The following is a 15,610-nucleotide window of genomic DNA, read 5'->3' on the forward strand; positions in this document are numbered from 1 at the left end:
AAAGCATATTCCTTTCTCCTCTAAGAGACGAGATCAGGGGGTGAGGCAGCAGGTCATGTGTCCTTCGATCTTATTGTTTCACTAACCTGAAGGACGGCCCTTGCTGGCATGGCTCCAGATGGCTCAGCACCGTATGTGATATCCCAGCTATTCAGCCAGTATGGTGGTTGCCATGGGCTGAATGTTTGTGCCCCCCACAATTCATATGTTGAAATCCTAATCCCCAGTGTGATGGTATCTGGAGATGGGGCTTGGGGGAGGTAATTAGATCATGAGAGTAAGACCCCTCATGATGGGATTAGTGCCCTCATAAGAAGAAACACAGGAGCACCACCCCTCCCTGCCTCCCTCCTTCCCTCTCTCACCACAGCATGTAAGGATACAATGGCCAGCAGTCTGTAAACCCAAAAGACAGCCTTCACTGAGAGCCCAGGCATGCTGGCACCTTGATCTCTTACTTCTAGCCTCCAGAATTGTGAGAAATAGAGATTTGTTGCTTAAGCCATGCAGTCCATGGTATTGTCTTACAGCAGCCAGAGCTAAGACAGTGCTAGAAGAAGAGAGCAGGCCCCTTCTCTCTGGCATCGTAAGAGCGTCACCTGGGGGTAATTACATGATTACAACAGAGGAAAAGAACAGACAACACAACTTGCCAGTGTTTACAGAGCACCATGCTAAGTAAATGCCTTTTCTCATTTGACTGTCTCAACTGCGTTATGGGGGTAAATGCTGTTATTATCCTCCCTCTCATTTTTAAGCAAAGGATGTTTTATCAACAAGCCAACTTTGAAAATCTGAGAAATAATATGAAGAGCCAGCCAGCCTGGCACAGCATGTGATGGCAGCTCTTTCTCAGAAAAGGTTTCATGTGATGTGCCCATGACTTTTATATTTGTTAACAAACACAATGAGAAATTCCAGCACTTTCTGTTCTTGTGTAGCTATTATTTCAAGTTAGGTCTATGTTTATCAAAGTTATATGTGCATGTAGTTAAACAATCAGAAGATGCTTTGATATGAAAGACGGTAACTATCTTCCTGTTTCCCATTGTTTCCCCAAATGTACATAGTGCAGCCTCCCATGGTCCAGCAACAACCATTTCAGCAATTTACTCTCTTTACTCCACCTCTCTCACCAACGTACCTATATTGCTGCTCTGATTTCTCGGGTTTAGGCACGATCTCTTGATTCCCTACCACTAGAAGATGAGGATTTGGCTCTGACATCTACCCCCTGTCCCACGTACAACGTATACACATACTTTCTCCCTGTTCTCCCGCCTTCCCAGTATAGATTCCGCTTCCCTTTAGCCAGGTCAGCATTTTCATAGCTGTGTCATCTAGCACACTTGATTTTTCACTTTTCCTCCACAATTTTTATTTCCCTGGTAATCATTTTCTTGTATTTTAAGCTTGCTTCATTTTCTGTGTACTTACCTCCAATTCAGCCTCAAAACTGTCCACAGTTGCATAAAGCTTTTCTAAATGTTTTCAAAAACACTTGATGTTCTATCAATTTCATCTTTTTGAAGCAATCTCCCTGGGGGCCTCTGCCTGGCTCTGATCTGGACAGGCGGCCTCCATGCCTGGGCTAGCACTGTTGTCCCAAGATCCCTTCGCCATCGGCCTGGGCCTGCCTTGTGCCTCTCTCTGAGGTTGGAACTCTTTATTTGTGGGCGCCATGCCTTCCTCTTTTTTAGATTATTCTTTTAGCTTGGAGTGTGAGAAAGAGACCATGGGAGGTTTTGGTTATGACTGTATGTGCTCATGTTTCACGTGCTATCTTTAATAGAAATTCTTAGCCTCATTTCCGAGATGAAGCAATTGAAGTTCAGGAATATTAAGCAACTTGGGTCTTGTTGAGTTGGTCTAGTAGGGTATTTGCTCTGTCAGAGCACCTGTCACACTGTTTTCTTATCTGTTTTCCCTTCTGATCTGCAAGCCCCCTTGGGGCAAGGGAGTCTATCTTGTTCCCTTTTGCATCTCCAGTGTCAGGGCCATCCTAGGCACTCAGCTATTATGTCTTAAGTGTTTCGTTGGGTCTGATTTTGGAGGACAGTATTTATTACAACCCAGCAATATGCATTCTGCTTCTAATTTCCTAAACCCAGATGATCTGTACCTGCTGTCATTCCCCAGCGTTGACATTTTGTGCTTGCTGCCATCTCAGGAGAAATTTAAGTGTCTTGTCTGCACCTGAAAGAGCTAAAAAAAAAAAAAAAAAAAAAAAAAAATGCTCCGTGTAGGTTTTGCTTGCATTTTGTTTTTGAATCAGAAAACATTCTTCCACGGTTCACTTGTGTGAGATATACAATAATATAATCACAAAATATTTTTGCTCTGAAAGAGCAGCTTACTCAAGTGAAGGCAATGCTGTATTTATGACATTTCTTTCCTGTTTTTAGGATAGCTCATGGAAACTTGACAGAACAAAGGATTTATTTTTATTAGGATAAATCTGTGTGTATCGGGTAGTGTTTGCTTGCTGCCTGTTAAGTCTGAACATCTCAACTTGGAATAAAAACAACACCCTTTGATTAATAAAAACAACCTGAAACAGTTCCCTTCAGCCAGCTTACTCTGTGTTATGTTAAAACGTAATGTAACAAACACGGCCTGGTGCCCTCCCCAGAACCCAAACCTTCCATGACTAAAAATAGCCCTTGGTCTTTCCCTGCAGCTCAAAAACAGGAACAGTATAACTTGTTTGCCTCATTATGTGTTCTGCACAGGGATCAGTCCCCTCTCACATCCTGGCCCTCATACGACATGAGCACATTCTAATCTGCTGATTACAAATCCAACAGGTCCAACAATAGGAAGTGAATTCTACACAAACATGGCTTCCCTGGGTCCTTAAACAATGCACTGCTCACCCTGGATTCCCAGGTAAGAATAATTACCATAACCGCTACTTAGAGAAGGCCCTCTTAGCCTTTGCAAGGCTCTGTAGACACAGTAATAGGTAGTATATGTGTATTAACACTTTTAATCCGTACCATGTTTGAGGGTAAGTCCCGTTATTATCCCCATTTTGTAGGTGAAGGAACCACAGCCTCAGGAGATGAAGGGACTTGCCTGTTCACCCTAGGCAGTATGGGGAGGTATGCACACTCATCTTGGTTTGACTAATGAGCATCACGCTAAGTGACCTTGCCTGGGCTTCCATCATGCCGTGGCCACTCAGAAATAAAGCGGGATGAAGGACCACCTTCCCTATCCAGCCTAACTCTGATTACTGTTGGCCCATAAAGATAAAGGCAGGGACTATACCCTCTCAGTCAGGAGGGACTGTGAGGATCATCTGTCCTTGAGTACCTTTCCTTCTATAGCACATCTGCCTAGTTCCCACCCAACTCCATGGGAAAATCATAGGCTCTGGAGTTGGCCACGCCTGTTTTCAGGTCTTAGCTCTCCCATTCACTAACTGTGATACTGGGCAATACTGATACTACTAGTAATGGACAGGTAATAAGTACACTTTGTGTGCAAGGCACTGGCTAAGCTCTTCTAAGTGCATTATCTCCTGCAATTCTCTTGACAGCCTCTGAAGCATGTCCTTGCCATCATTTTACAGTTGAGGACCCTGAGGCTTGAGGAGCAAAGTAGGGGGGCCAGGTTAGTGTGGCAGTTAAAAGCATGGGATCTGGAATAAACATCCCTAATTCAGATCCTGCTTCCTACTGTGTGACCCTGGGCCAGTTACTTAACACCTTTGAACCTGTTTCTCCATAAGTAAATGGGGGTACATAATGATCCATACCTTCCTTGCAGGGTTGTTGTGAGAATGAGACTAAATAGGTACTAAATAATAAAGGTACTGCATAATAGTTCCTTGAGCCTTTCCCTCTTTCTAGAAGAGCTCAATCCAAACTAAAAAAAAAAAAATTTTTATTCTGTGGCTCCCTCTTTCTCTGCCCCTCCCCTGCTCACGCTGTCTCTCTCTCTCAAAAATAAATAAACATTAAAAAATTTAGAAGAGCTCAATCCATTTATAGTTCTAATTATTTGAAAGGCCTTTTTATATTTCATCTGAAAATCTTTCTCTTGATTACTCATGCTTGCTCTCACAACACATCTAGCTATAGGGACAGATTCTAGACTTTGGAATGTAGAATCCATAGTTTCTAATTCATCCAGTATGTTTTTGAGTATCAGTTATTCTTCTAGGCTGGCGAACAGGAAAAAGCATAGATTACAGTCTAGAGTGTATGTGTATGGGTTGCAAAGGTATAGGGGAGGGAGGTAGACAGACACTAAATAAGCAAACAAATAAATATGAAAATGCCAGGTGGTATGTTTTCTTCACCAATTTTGAAGAAAATATAACAAGAGAGTGTGATCACATGTGTATGTGGTGGTGATGGTAGTGGAGTGATTCTTTAGGTTGGATGATGAGGAAAGGCCTCTCTGAGGATGCTGTGCTTCAGCTGATGCTTGAGAAGGATCCATGCATGCAAACATCTAGAGAAAGAGCATTCTAGGCAGAGTGGAGACAGAGCTAGGGTCCCAAGGCTGGAACAACCTTTTGAATCCGAAGCACCAAAAAGGTCGCTGAGTGGTGCGGAGCTAACAAGAGGGAGAGTAGGCAGAGAACAGGTCCTGAAGGACTCTGTGAGCTGGGACAAGAAGTGTGGATTTTATTCCAAGTCAGCTCAGATCATTTTGGATGATTTAAGTGACTTATTATGCTTTACTTTTCAAAAAGGTCATTCTGGCAGGGGTGTGAAGAATGGATCATCGGGGAAGGGGCAGGAGAGGAATCAGAGAGTCTGAGTAGGAGCTTTTTGGCAGGAGTCAAGCTGAAAGATGCTGGGACTTGGGGGTGGCAATAGCAGAGGAGGCGAGAAGCGGATGAATACCGGGAGTATTTTGGAAGAGAAAGCAAAGAGCAATAGCTGATGGGGACAAAGGAGAGGAGGAAATCAAGATAATCCTAGGGTTTTTTTTTTGTTTGTTTGTTTGAACAACTAAGTGGGTGGCAGTGTCATTGACCAGGTTTGGGAAGCCCGATGAAGTTCAGGGTGACAGGGAAAGGAAAAGCAGGGCTATGACCACATTACATTCGAAAGGTCTATTTGTTCCCCTCATGAAGGTGTCAGGAAGTGGTTGGAGATGTTAAGTCTCGAAATCTGCCGAGAAGTACACAGCTGGAGATTTAGATTCAAGAAACATAGCCTTAAATTGGTACATGAGCTGTGGGATTGAATTAGATCACCAAGGGGCAGAAAGAATATAGAAAAGACCTCTAATATTTGAAGTCAAAGAGGAGGACTCCAGCAAAGGAAATGAAGAAGGAGCTGCCAGTGAGGTAGTGGTAAAACCAGGGGAGTTTGGTGTCACAGAAACCAAAAGAAAGAAAGAAAAAAAAAGTCTTTCGGAAAGGAGAGTCTGGTTAGCTGCGTGCAATGCTATTGCACAGTTCTAGTAAGCACAGCAAAGAGACCATTGGGTTCGTCATCTGAAGGTCAGTAGCCACTTTGCCAAGAGCCGTCTTAACAAAATGGGGAGGCAGAAGCTCAGAAGGTGTGGGTGGGGAAGAGAAGAGGGAAGGGCAGACAGCTGCAGTAGATAACCACTTCTAAGATGTTTTGTAGTGGCGGAGAGTAGACCTGTAGACCTGGAGGGGAACGTGGGGCTAAGAAGTTTGTTTTGGTTTCCTTTTTGAGAGCCTTGATTTTTGACCCTGTGTGGAAGGGGAAGGAGGACAAATGGAACGATCCAGTGGAAAGGAAGAAATTGATGCAGGAAAGACAGATACCTAGAGAAGCACTGTCCAAGACAAGGCAAGAGGGGATTCCATCTGGGCATGAAGAGGGGCTGGGGCTGGGGCTCACCTGAGCAGGACATGCCCTCTACAGAAAGAGGAGGAATGCGGGCACAGGCTGGGTTAAGTTGGAAGTTTTGTCAGAGAGAAGATGTGGCAGTCTCTATGTGATCGTTTCTCTTTTTTCTCAGTGAACTACAAGTCAAGGCCATCCACTAAGCGAGGGAAGGAGTGGTGTAGGAATTTTGAGGAGAAAGGAGATGTGAACAATAGTTCCGGAGAGGGTGGGAAGTGAAGATACTAGAGAAGTGTTTGCCAGTTGGTGGAGATTGCCCACTGGAGATTTGCACCATAGATATAAAAGGAATCCCATCCTCATCATCAGCGGCTTCAGTGAGAACAGGCAGAGGCTCAGGTGCAGGCGAGTGATGGAAAGTTGGAGCTTGGCAGGTGAGCTTGGTGGAGGGAGTCTAGACTATAGGAAAGAACTGTGAGTCCATGTGAATCCAAGGTGAGTGGGGATTGTGAGGCCTGACGACAAAGTGGTAGGATTAAGAATCACTGAAGGTCTCCACAGGTTGAAAACTTACTGGACCAGAGAAAGTGAGCTGGGAACATAGAGGCTAGGACATTTGAGGTTGAAGCTTCAGAGGCAGTACATTTAGTGCAGTTTACAACTTGATATGACCAAGGAGGAGGAGAGCTAGGTAGGATGGAGTGCCTTTAGCGTGAGAGGGGTGATGGTTGAGCAGCCTGGGTATCGGATGGATGGCCCTCTGTGTTATGAAGTGACCAAGCATGATGGTGATGCAAGGGAATGAGAATATGCTATAGGTCATCAGTGGAAGGGGTGAGACAGAGTGGACAGGAGAGGGCAGCGACTCAGAAGCGAGGGGGAGGTCTGATGAAATGAACTTCCAAGGAAGAGAGTGGAAGGGAAAGGAAGTAAAATCGTTTGGAAGTGGCCATGGGAAGCAAGGTACACACCCAGCCTGTCTCCTGGTTGTGTGGCATGGGCAGGGTGTGAAGGGGAAAATGCCAACCTGCTTTCAAGTAGCAGCAATGGAAGCAAAACTTCTAGGACAAATTCAGGCACTAGTCAGGGCAGGAGTTCAGGGAAACATTCTAAGAAGGGGTAAAGATATGGGCTGGGAGGCTGCCGAAAATGTGGGCAGGGTGACGCTTGGTCAGGTTAATAGATGTGCAGAGCACCATGGAGCTAAGGGTTGGGGTGACAGTGGGTGACTTAAGAGTGGGCCTTGACCTTCTGGAGGTGACTGAGGTGAACAAGGAGGTGGGAAATTATGAGAGTAGTGTGGGTGATCTCATAAGAATCTGGCTTGGTAGCAGAAAATTTAGTGAAATCTGTTCATTTTACATCTCTGTGTAAAACCCTTCAACAAGCCCAGACTCCTCAGCGCCATGAACAAAGTTGGCATGTGTAAGGAGATCTCCTACCTCCCCGGCCATACCTCTGAGCCAGCCACATCAAAAGGAACCTGGTCAAGTTGGGTTTTTCTGCTTTTCTGATATCTCAGGCAGCACAGCACAGTGGTTACGCACAAAGACTCTGGTTGTAGACAATCTGGGCCCAAATCCTGGCTATACCACTTTCTAGATCTGTGGCCTTGAGCAAGTTATTTAACTGCTCCGTGCCTTAGTTTTCTCACCTGCACGATAGGGCAAATGATAGCACCTACCTTAGACAACTGTATACCTGCAGAAGCACTTAGATCTTTGTCACGTGGGCTAGTTGTAATTTTTCCCTCTGTGCGTGATTCCCTAGCCAGAAATTCACCAACTTTCTGACCCTGGTCCCACCCTTTTCTCTACCCGCTTACCTTCTGGGGTCACCCAAGACATCATTTCCTGCAGAAAGCTTCCCCCAGCCCCATTGAGGGGCACAGGCTCCACTTCTGGTTGTGTGGCCTTCCCCGCCACACTACCACCGTGCACTTGTGTGACCAACCTTGCAGGCTCACGTACCAATCTCTTCTCAGGGCCTGGCACACAGTAGGTGAGCGTAAATGTTTGTTGGATAACAGAATGAATAGACGACCCCTCCAGAGGGAGGGGTGGTGAGGCCCAGGCTGAAGAGGTCCAGGGCTTGGAGCCGTGTGTGGAACACAAGTGACTGAGAAGCAGATCAGCTCAGACCTGCCAGGGTAGGCTTGGGGTGAGCCAGCCGCTGTGTGCCTGCTTGTGTAAGGAGACCTCTGGGGTTTTATCACTGTCTCTCTTTTTAAAATTGCATTTTAGTTAGAAAAAGAAGATGTTGCCTCCCAGAATTTGAAAGTCACTGATCCTGGTGCTCTCTGGACTTTCTTCCAGCTCAGAAATTTATAATAAGCTCTGCTTATTATATCCAGCCTCTAAGTATGGTGACCCTGAGGGATAGCATTTGCGCCTTTAGGATCTATGGATTCAGATATGGACACCAAGTTTCTGTGAAGGTGGCAACACAAGCAAAATGAATTTTATTTGTCTATCAGCATAGAAAATGTTGTGTATGCATGGGAGAAACATGTTTCTTCAGCCCACAGACGATGCTTGGTATGTGTGTGGACAAACTGCCTGTCTGCAATGCCCGGGGCTGGCCAAGGGCAGTAGCCCCTGGGCTGGGGATCTGAAGTAGGACCTACCAGAGTTTCTACAAGCTGAAGTTCTCTGTCCCCGAAAGGGGGAATAAAGGCCCAGAGCTAATTCCAGAGGCCTGGCTGTGAGAATGTCAGTTGTCTCTGAAATTTTATCTTAGATTGAGCAACTCGCCCTGACCTCTGACGCTGTGGAGGTGCTGTCTGCCACCCTGGCCGTAGCTTGTTGTAACAGGCGTGGAAGAGACCAGAAACACTGAGCCAAAGTGCAGACAGGCACTGTCTGAGCCAGCGTCAGGGCTCTGTTACTCGGAGGGAGGGAGAGCTTGAAGATGAATCATAACTAAGGAGCAGCATCTGGATGAAAAGTCTGTCTCTCACTAATAGGCCTAAGCCAGTCTCTTGGTTTAACAACTGCCAGTTTCTTTTCCTAAATATCAGCAGCCTCCAGCTATCACAGAAGATGGGATGGGAATGAGGGCACACGTCCCATTCCACTCATCTTGCCACCTGGGGATGTGCTATTACATATGAAAGCACATTTTGGACCAAATTCTGCCAGACTTGTATTAGCAATTTAGGCACAAAATCCATGGTCAGTTCCTACGTGTAAGAGAGAGGAGGGGGAAAATCCCATATGCTTCCTGTAGAAAGATCCTCTCCAACCCACCAGGTAGAGGGACCAAGCATAAAAGTCCCACACTAAGAGGGAGGCACGGGTCCTCGAGAACTGCTCTGAGGTACAATGCTACCAAACTTGCCGATTTTTCTACCTAGCTCTCTGCAAGCAAGTTGAGCTTTATGGTCTCTCTAGCTATGCTACCTGGAGCACTGCTCCTTACTTGGCAACGAATAATTATTTTTGACATTTCTAATGCTAATTAACGAGCACCTGGTATAGGTTTCTATATTTGAAAAGCTTAAGCAATCTCTAGAGTATGGATTGTGAAGTAGGGCACTTTGAATATTGTCTAACTACCTTGAGGGTAGTAGAGATTAAGGTTAATATGCAAACATGCTTCCCAGTTTTTACAAAAACATATTTTTAAGTGAATTGTCAGACATATGGAATGATACCGAGAGACTCTCTGGTTGATTTTGTTCACTTATTCATCCATTCCTAAAGGTTTTGGAATGACTGTTTTATGCCAGGCACGGTTCTAGGCACTGGGGAACAGGAAATAAAGTCCCTGACATTGTGGAGTTAACATTCCAACGGTAGAGGCTCATGATAAATAAAACATAAATATATCCTCCAATGTCTGGTGGTGATCATTCTCATGAGGGAGAATAAAGCAATGCCAGGGGCTAGAATAGCTCTGTCCAACAGAAATGTAATGAAAGTCACATCAAATTTCCTAGTAGCCCCATTTAAAAGAGTAAAGAAAAATGGGTGAAATTCATTTCAATGGTATATTTTATTTAAAGTAATGCAACATACCCATCGCATTGTCGTTTTAGCAGGTAGTAAATATAAAATTTGTTAATGAGATATTTTACATTCTTTTCTCTCAAACTAAGTCTTTGAATCCACTGTGTATGTGACACCGCCATCACGCCTCAATTTGGACCGACCGCATTTCAAGTGCCCAACGGGCACGAGCGGTTAGTGGCTGCTACGCTGAATGGCAAAGAGCTTAGTAGGAAAAGGACAATGGCGCTATTTTAGACAAGGAGAAGAAACTGCCTCTTAGGAGGTGACATTCTGATGCAGAGCTGCATGGAATGAAGGGGCGAGCCATTTGGTTATCGGCAGAAGAGAAAATACCGAGAACAAAGGCTGTGCGTTAGAGAACAAACTTGGCATGACTGCCAAACCCCAAGGAAGCATGTGGCTTAGCTGGCATGTCCCTGTTGCCCTTTGTCTTCCCATCTTCCTCCTTGGAATGCACGTGGGGTGCCTGGAGGGGCAGCAGCTGTTTTTCCACCCTGAGGACAAGCACGGGCTCTGAAGTTAGACTCCCAGGTCAAATCCCAAGCTGGGTCAATGCTTCCCCAGCTATCCATCTGTGGCCAAGGAGCAGGGATCCACCCCTAGCCCCCACCCCTGATCTGCTGCAGACCAATACTCTTGTAAAATAAAATAGAATTCGTTAAAAATGAGATGAAGTAAAAAGAAATGAGCATAATGATATACGAGAATATTGAACAAACATTACATTGTTCTGTCGAGTTACTGCAAAACACGGGTACGCTATTTCTGTGCTTCTTTTGTTAGCAGACCGCTGACAAGCAGGAAGGTCCGAGGACAACACAGTGAGCAGTGGTGAGGTCTAGTACCATAGGTAAGTTTTTCCACCCACCTAAGCCTATCCTCTCATCTGAAAAATGGACTTCTCGTGATAGTATCTCTTTCACAGGCTATTAGTTTGGTATGCTTAAATAAAACAGCTCCTGTGAAAGCTAGCCCAGGAGGTCAGCTTATGTGAGCTATTGCTCTTATCACACATTTTGCTCCCCAACGGGCTGTCAGCTCCCTAAGGACAAAGATGACTATGTCTGACTGTACAAATCCAGTACCCTGGGATGTCTGCAGGGGAGAGATTCAACAAATTACTGTTGAATTCTTGAAAACCGCTTTGAAATCCTCCGGTGAAAGGCATTTGGAAATCACAATCCCCAAAGTTGTCAGTCAGTCAGTCTGTCAGCCTGTCATCTGTTCAGTTCCAACGCAGCGTGATGAAATGGAGAGCAGCCCCGGACAGACCTACGTCCGAATCTAGTTCCTTCCACTCACCAGTTGGGGCAAGTCACTTTACCTCTCTGAACTTCAGTTTTCGCACCGAAAATGTGGATATCACCACACTCACCCTATTAGATTGTTGTAGAGATTAAATATGCAAAACACCAGGGCTCCGCTCCTGGAATCTTTTGTTCCTGCTCTGCAGACAGTTCAGAGAGTTAGTGCAGATGGCTGTGTTGGGCGCTGACCGGGGTGGAGGCCTGGCATTTCTGGCTTGGTGAGCATTCCTGAACCTTTTATTGGCAGCATCAAAGATGCCGGCAGCTGGTAGCAAACTGGCACCAGTGTCTGGCAGAGACATAAAAATGGGACCTCACCCCGTAAGGCTCTATTCTAACCCTACCCTGCCTGGAGGCTAGTTCCAAACACTCCCTGGGCCTGTGGGCTGTCGGTGGTAAGAGATATCTGCTTTGAAGTTGGCAATTGCACCCAAAGTCTTCCCTGCTTTAAAAAAAAAAAAAACTACCACCAACAATAAACCTCTCTGTGTGGCCTGCCACACAGGATAAAAGTCTTGTAGTAGTCATCACTTCTTTAGGGCTAAAGGTATAGAAACCTTTTAAAGTGCAAAGTCTGGGGGCGCCTGGGTGGCGCAGTCGGTTAAGCGTCTGACTTCAGCCAGGTCACAATCTCACGGTCCGTGAGTTCGAGCCCCGCGTCAGGCTCTGGGCTGATGGCTCAGAGCCTGGAGCCTGTTTCCGATTCTGTGTCTCCCTCTCTCTCTGCCCCTCCCCCGTTCATGCTCTGTCTCTCTCTGTCCCAAAAATAAAAATAAACATTGAAAAAAAATTAAAAAAAAAAATAAAGTGCAAAGTCTGGAATAGACACTTCTCTAAAGAAGACATCCAGATGGCCAACATGAAAAGATGCTCAACGTTGTTCCTCATCAGGGAAATACAAATCAAAACCACACTCAGATACCGCCTCACGCCAGTCAGAGTAGCTAAAATGAACAAATCAGGAGACTATAGATGCTGGCGAGGATGTGGAGAAATGGGAACCCTCTTGCACTGTTGGTGGGAATGCAAACTGGTGCATCCACTCTGGAAAACAGTGTGGAGGTTCCTCAGAAAATTAAAAATAGACCTACCCTATGACCCAGCAATAGCACTGCTAGGAATTGACCCAGGGGATACAGGAGTGCTGATGCATAGGGGCACTTGTACCCCAATGTTTATAGCAGCACTCTCAACAATAGCCAAATTATGGAAAGAGCCTAAATGTCCATCAACTGATGAACAGATAAAGAAATTGTGGTTTATATACACAATGGAATACTACTTGGCAATGAGAAAGAATGAAATATGGCCTTTTGTAGCAACGTGGACGGAACTGGAGAGTGTGATGCTAAGTGAAATAAGCCATACAGAGAAAGACAGATACCATATGTTTTCACTCTTATGTGGATCCTGAGAAACTTAACAGAAGACCATGGGGGAGGGGAAGAAAAAAAAAAAAAAGAGGTTAGAGAGGGAGGGAGCCAAAACATAAGAGACTCTTAAAAACTGAGAACAGACTGAGGGTTGATGGGGGGTGGGAGGGAGGGGAGGATAGGTGATGGGCACTGAGGAGGGCATCTTTTGGAATGAGCACTGGGTGTTGCATGGAAACCAATTTGACAATAAATTTCATATTTAAAAAAATAAAGTGCAAAGTGTGAGGGAGATCCTAAGATAGTTGGGCCATTAACCCCTTAACTCCCTACAGTTCATGTGCCAGACTGTATCCCATTTGACCCTCACAACACTCCTGCTAAGAAATTCTTTTTAATTTACTAATTTTAAAAATTGTGGTAAAATACGTAACATTAAATCTACCCACTTGACCATTTTTAAGTACACAGTTCAGTAGCGTTAAGTACATCCACATTGTTGTGAATGTCCCGAACCCACTTCCTGTTGCAGAATTGAAACTCTGTATCTACCCAACAATAACTCCTTTGGTCTTCCCCCTACCCCAGCCCCTGGCAAATACCCTCCTACTTTCTGTCGCTGCAAATTTGACTACTCTAGGCACATCATATGAGTGGGATCATGTCGTCTTTGTCCTTTTGTGACTGCCTTACTTCACTTTGCATACCATCCTCAAGTTTCATCCATGTTGCAGCATGTGTCCTTCCTTTTCAAGGCTGTATAATATTCTGGTGTATGTATATATCATATGCTGTTGATCTGTTCATCTTTTTTTTTTTTTTCAACGTTTATTTATTTTTGGGACAGAGAGAGACAGAGCATGAACGGGGGAGGGGCAGAGAGAGAGGGAGACACAGAATCGGAAACAGGCTCCAGGCTCTGAGCCATCAGCCCAGAGCCTGACGCAGGGCTCAAACTCACGGACCGCGAGATCGTGACCTGGCTGAAGTCGGACGCTTAACCGACTGCGCCACCCAGGCGCCCCGATCTGTTCATCTTTGATGGACACTTGGGTTACTTCCACCTGTGGTGTTATAAACAATGCTGCTGCGAACATATAGATGTACTGATACCTTTTTTGAAACTCTGCTTTCAGCTTTTTTGGGTATACACCCGGATGTGGAATTGCTGGTTCATACGGTATTTCTATTTTAGTTTTTTGGCACAATCACCAAACTCTTTTCCACAGTTGGCTGTGCCACTTTACATTCCCACTGACACTGCACAAGGGTTCCAACTTCTTCACATCCTTGCCAACACTTGTTATTTTGTTTCTCTTTTCTTTTTTAAAAGGAGTAGCCATCCTAATTGGCCGTGAAGTGCTATCTTACTGTGGTTTTGATTTACTGGTTTGTTTCTTTTAAATCACCATTTTGCAGAAGAGCAAGCTGAGGCTTAAAACAGGAAGTAACTTGCCCAAGGTGATCCAGCTCATCCGTAGAGAGACCAGCCTGCACCATATTCTCTTCTCGGGGCAGTTCTGGAGCTCAGCAGCTGAAGCCCACAGACCTGGAATGTGGCCCCTGCCGCACCCAAGCACCCATCTGTCCAGCCAGCCTGTCCCCTACCCTCCAAATATCTGTCAAGTATCTGTCAGCATGGTGGAAGGGGTGAGCGTGAGGACTCTGGAGCCTGACTGTATGGTCTGAGGCGTGGCTCTGCAGCTCACTAGCTGTAGAATTGCAGCAAGTCATGAACCCTGCTGTGCCTCATATTCCATATGCACAAAAGGTGCTCGATCAGAGCGCCACTTCTCAGGGTGGCTGCAAGGTAATTCCAGGGAAGGCTGCCTGCCACAGCACACACAGAGAAGGCAGCGCCAGCCTGGAGGTTCAACCAGGACACAGCATCGGGGTCCCTGTCCTCCTGTAGGTCACTGTGCAGTGTGGGGCACAGCCATTAACTAAATATTTACGCCAACCAGTGTCAGGGGAGGTGTGATAAGTGAGTGCCCGGAAGGAGAAGGGCCAATGAGAACCAGTCTTTCTTACAGTCTCTTCCCCCCAGTTCTACTCCTGCCAGGCTGCCATTTATATAACAGGTAAAATAGCAACTCAACTCTGGGGAATATGCCACAGAGCTAAAGGGAAAAGGTTAAAAGACTGAGTCTGGCATTTAAAATTCTTGGCTCATCTGGGTACTCCAAACTAATAATCTCCTTTAACTCTTAGAGTGGAATCAACAGTCTTTTTCTTTTAGGAAAAGAAACCTGTGAACAGGTTTTAGGGTTTTTTTTTATTTAAAAAAAAGTTCTCAAGTGACGCCTTTTAGGAGTAGAAGGACAACATGGAGGGAAAATTTGAGAGCTGAGAGAGGTTGTCATCTGATAGACACATTAGCTCTGTGAGGACAGAACTGTGTCTGTGGTTCATCACTGTATACCCAGGGTGTGCAACACCCGTTTTCCCTGGCCTGCAGTAGATAAGTCAGTATTTGTCGGATGAAAGAGTTCAATCCAACCAATTTTTCAAGCAGCTGTTATGTAGCAGGCGCTACTATTATTGATTAATGTTAATTAAAACATGTGCTTTTGGCGCCCAGCATGAACAATCTAAGCCTTACAACTTGGAGGTAGGAAGTATTATCCTCATGTGAGCAAAGGAAGAACCAGAGTCTCAAGGGTATTGAGTGTTTTGCCTCGATTCTCATATCAGTAAATGGCAGTTAGGATTTGAACCTTCATCCATCTCTTGCCATGGCTGAACTCACTTGACCTCTATGCTCTGCTTGCCTCCCTGTGCATCATTAACCCCTATTTGTGTAGATCACCCTGCCTTGAGAAAAAAGAAATGAGAGTTGATCCTTTTCCTCAGTTGTTCAGAGGAGTGCACATTTTGCTCCACCCACGAAGAATCACAAAATCCTAGGGCAAGGAGAAAACGTGGAAGGTTCTTCTCTCAGTGCTGAAGGCTTGGGTGGAATTTGCAGAGGCCCCTCCCAGGAGCTATAAGTAGCTCTTTGGTGAGTACAAAGGGCGGAGTCCGCCCTGACTGGCCTGCCTGCGGTCATTGCTGGCCTTGCTAATTAGATCTCCTTTCATCTACTGAGCTCCAAGAGCTTTTACCCACATTAACTTGTTAATCTTAGCCCCATC

This window comes from Leopardus geoffroyi, chromosome C1, assembly GCF_018350155.1.
Source record: "Leopardus geoffroyi isolate Oge1 chromosome C1, O.geoffroyi_Oge1_pat1.0, whole genome shotgun sequence".
Lineage (NCBI taxonomy): Eukaryota > Metazoa > Chordata > Mammalia > Carnivora > Felidae > Leopardus > Leopardus geoffroyi.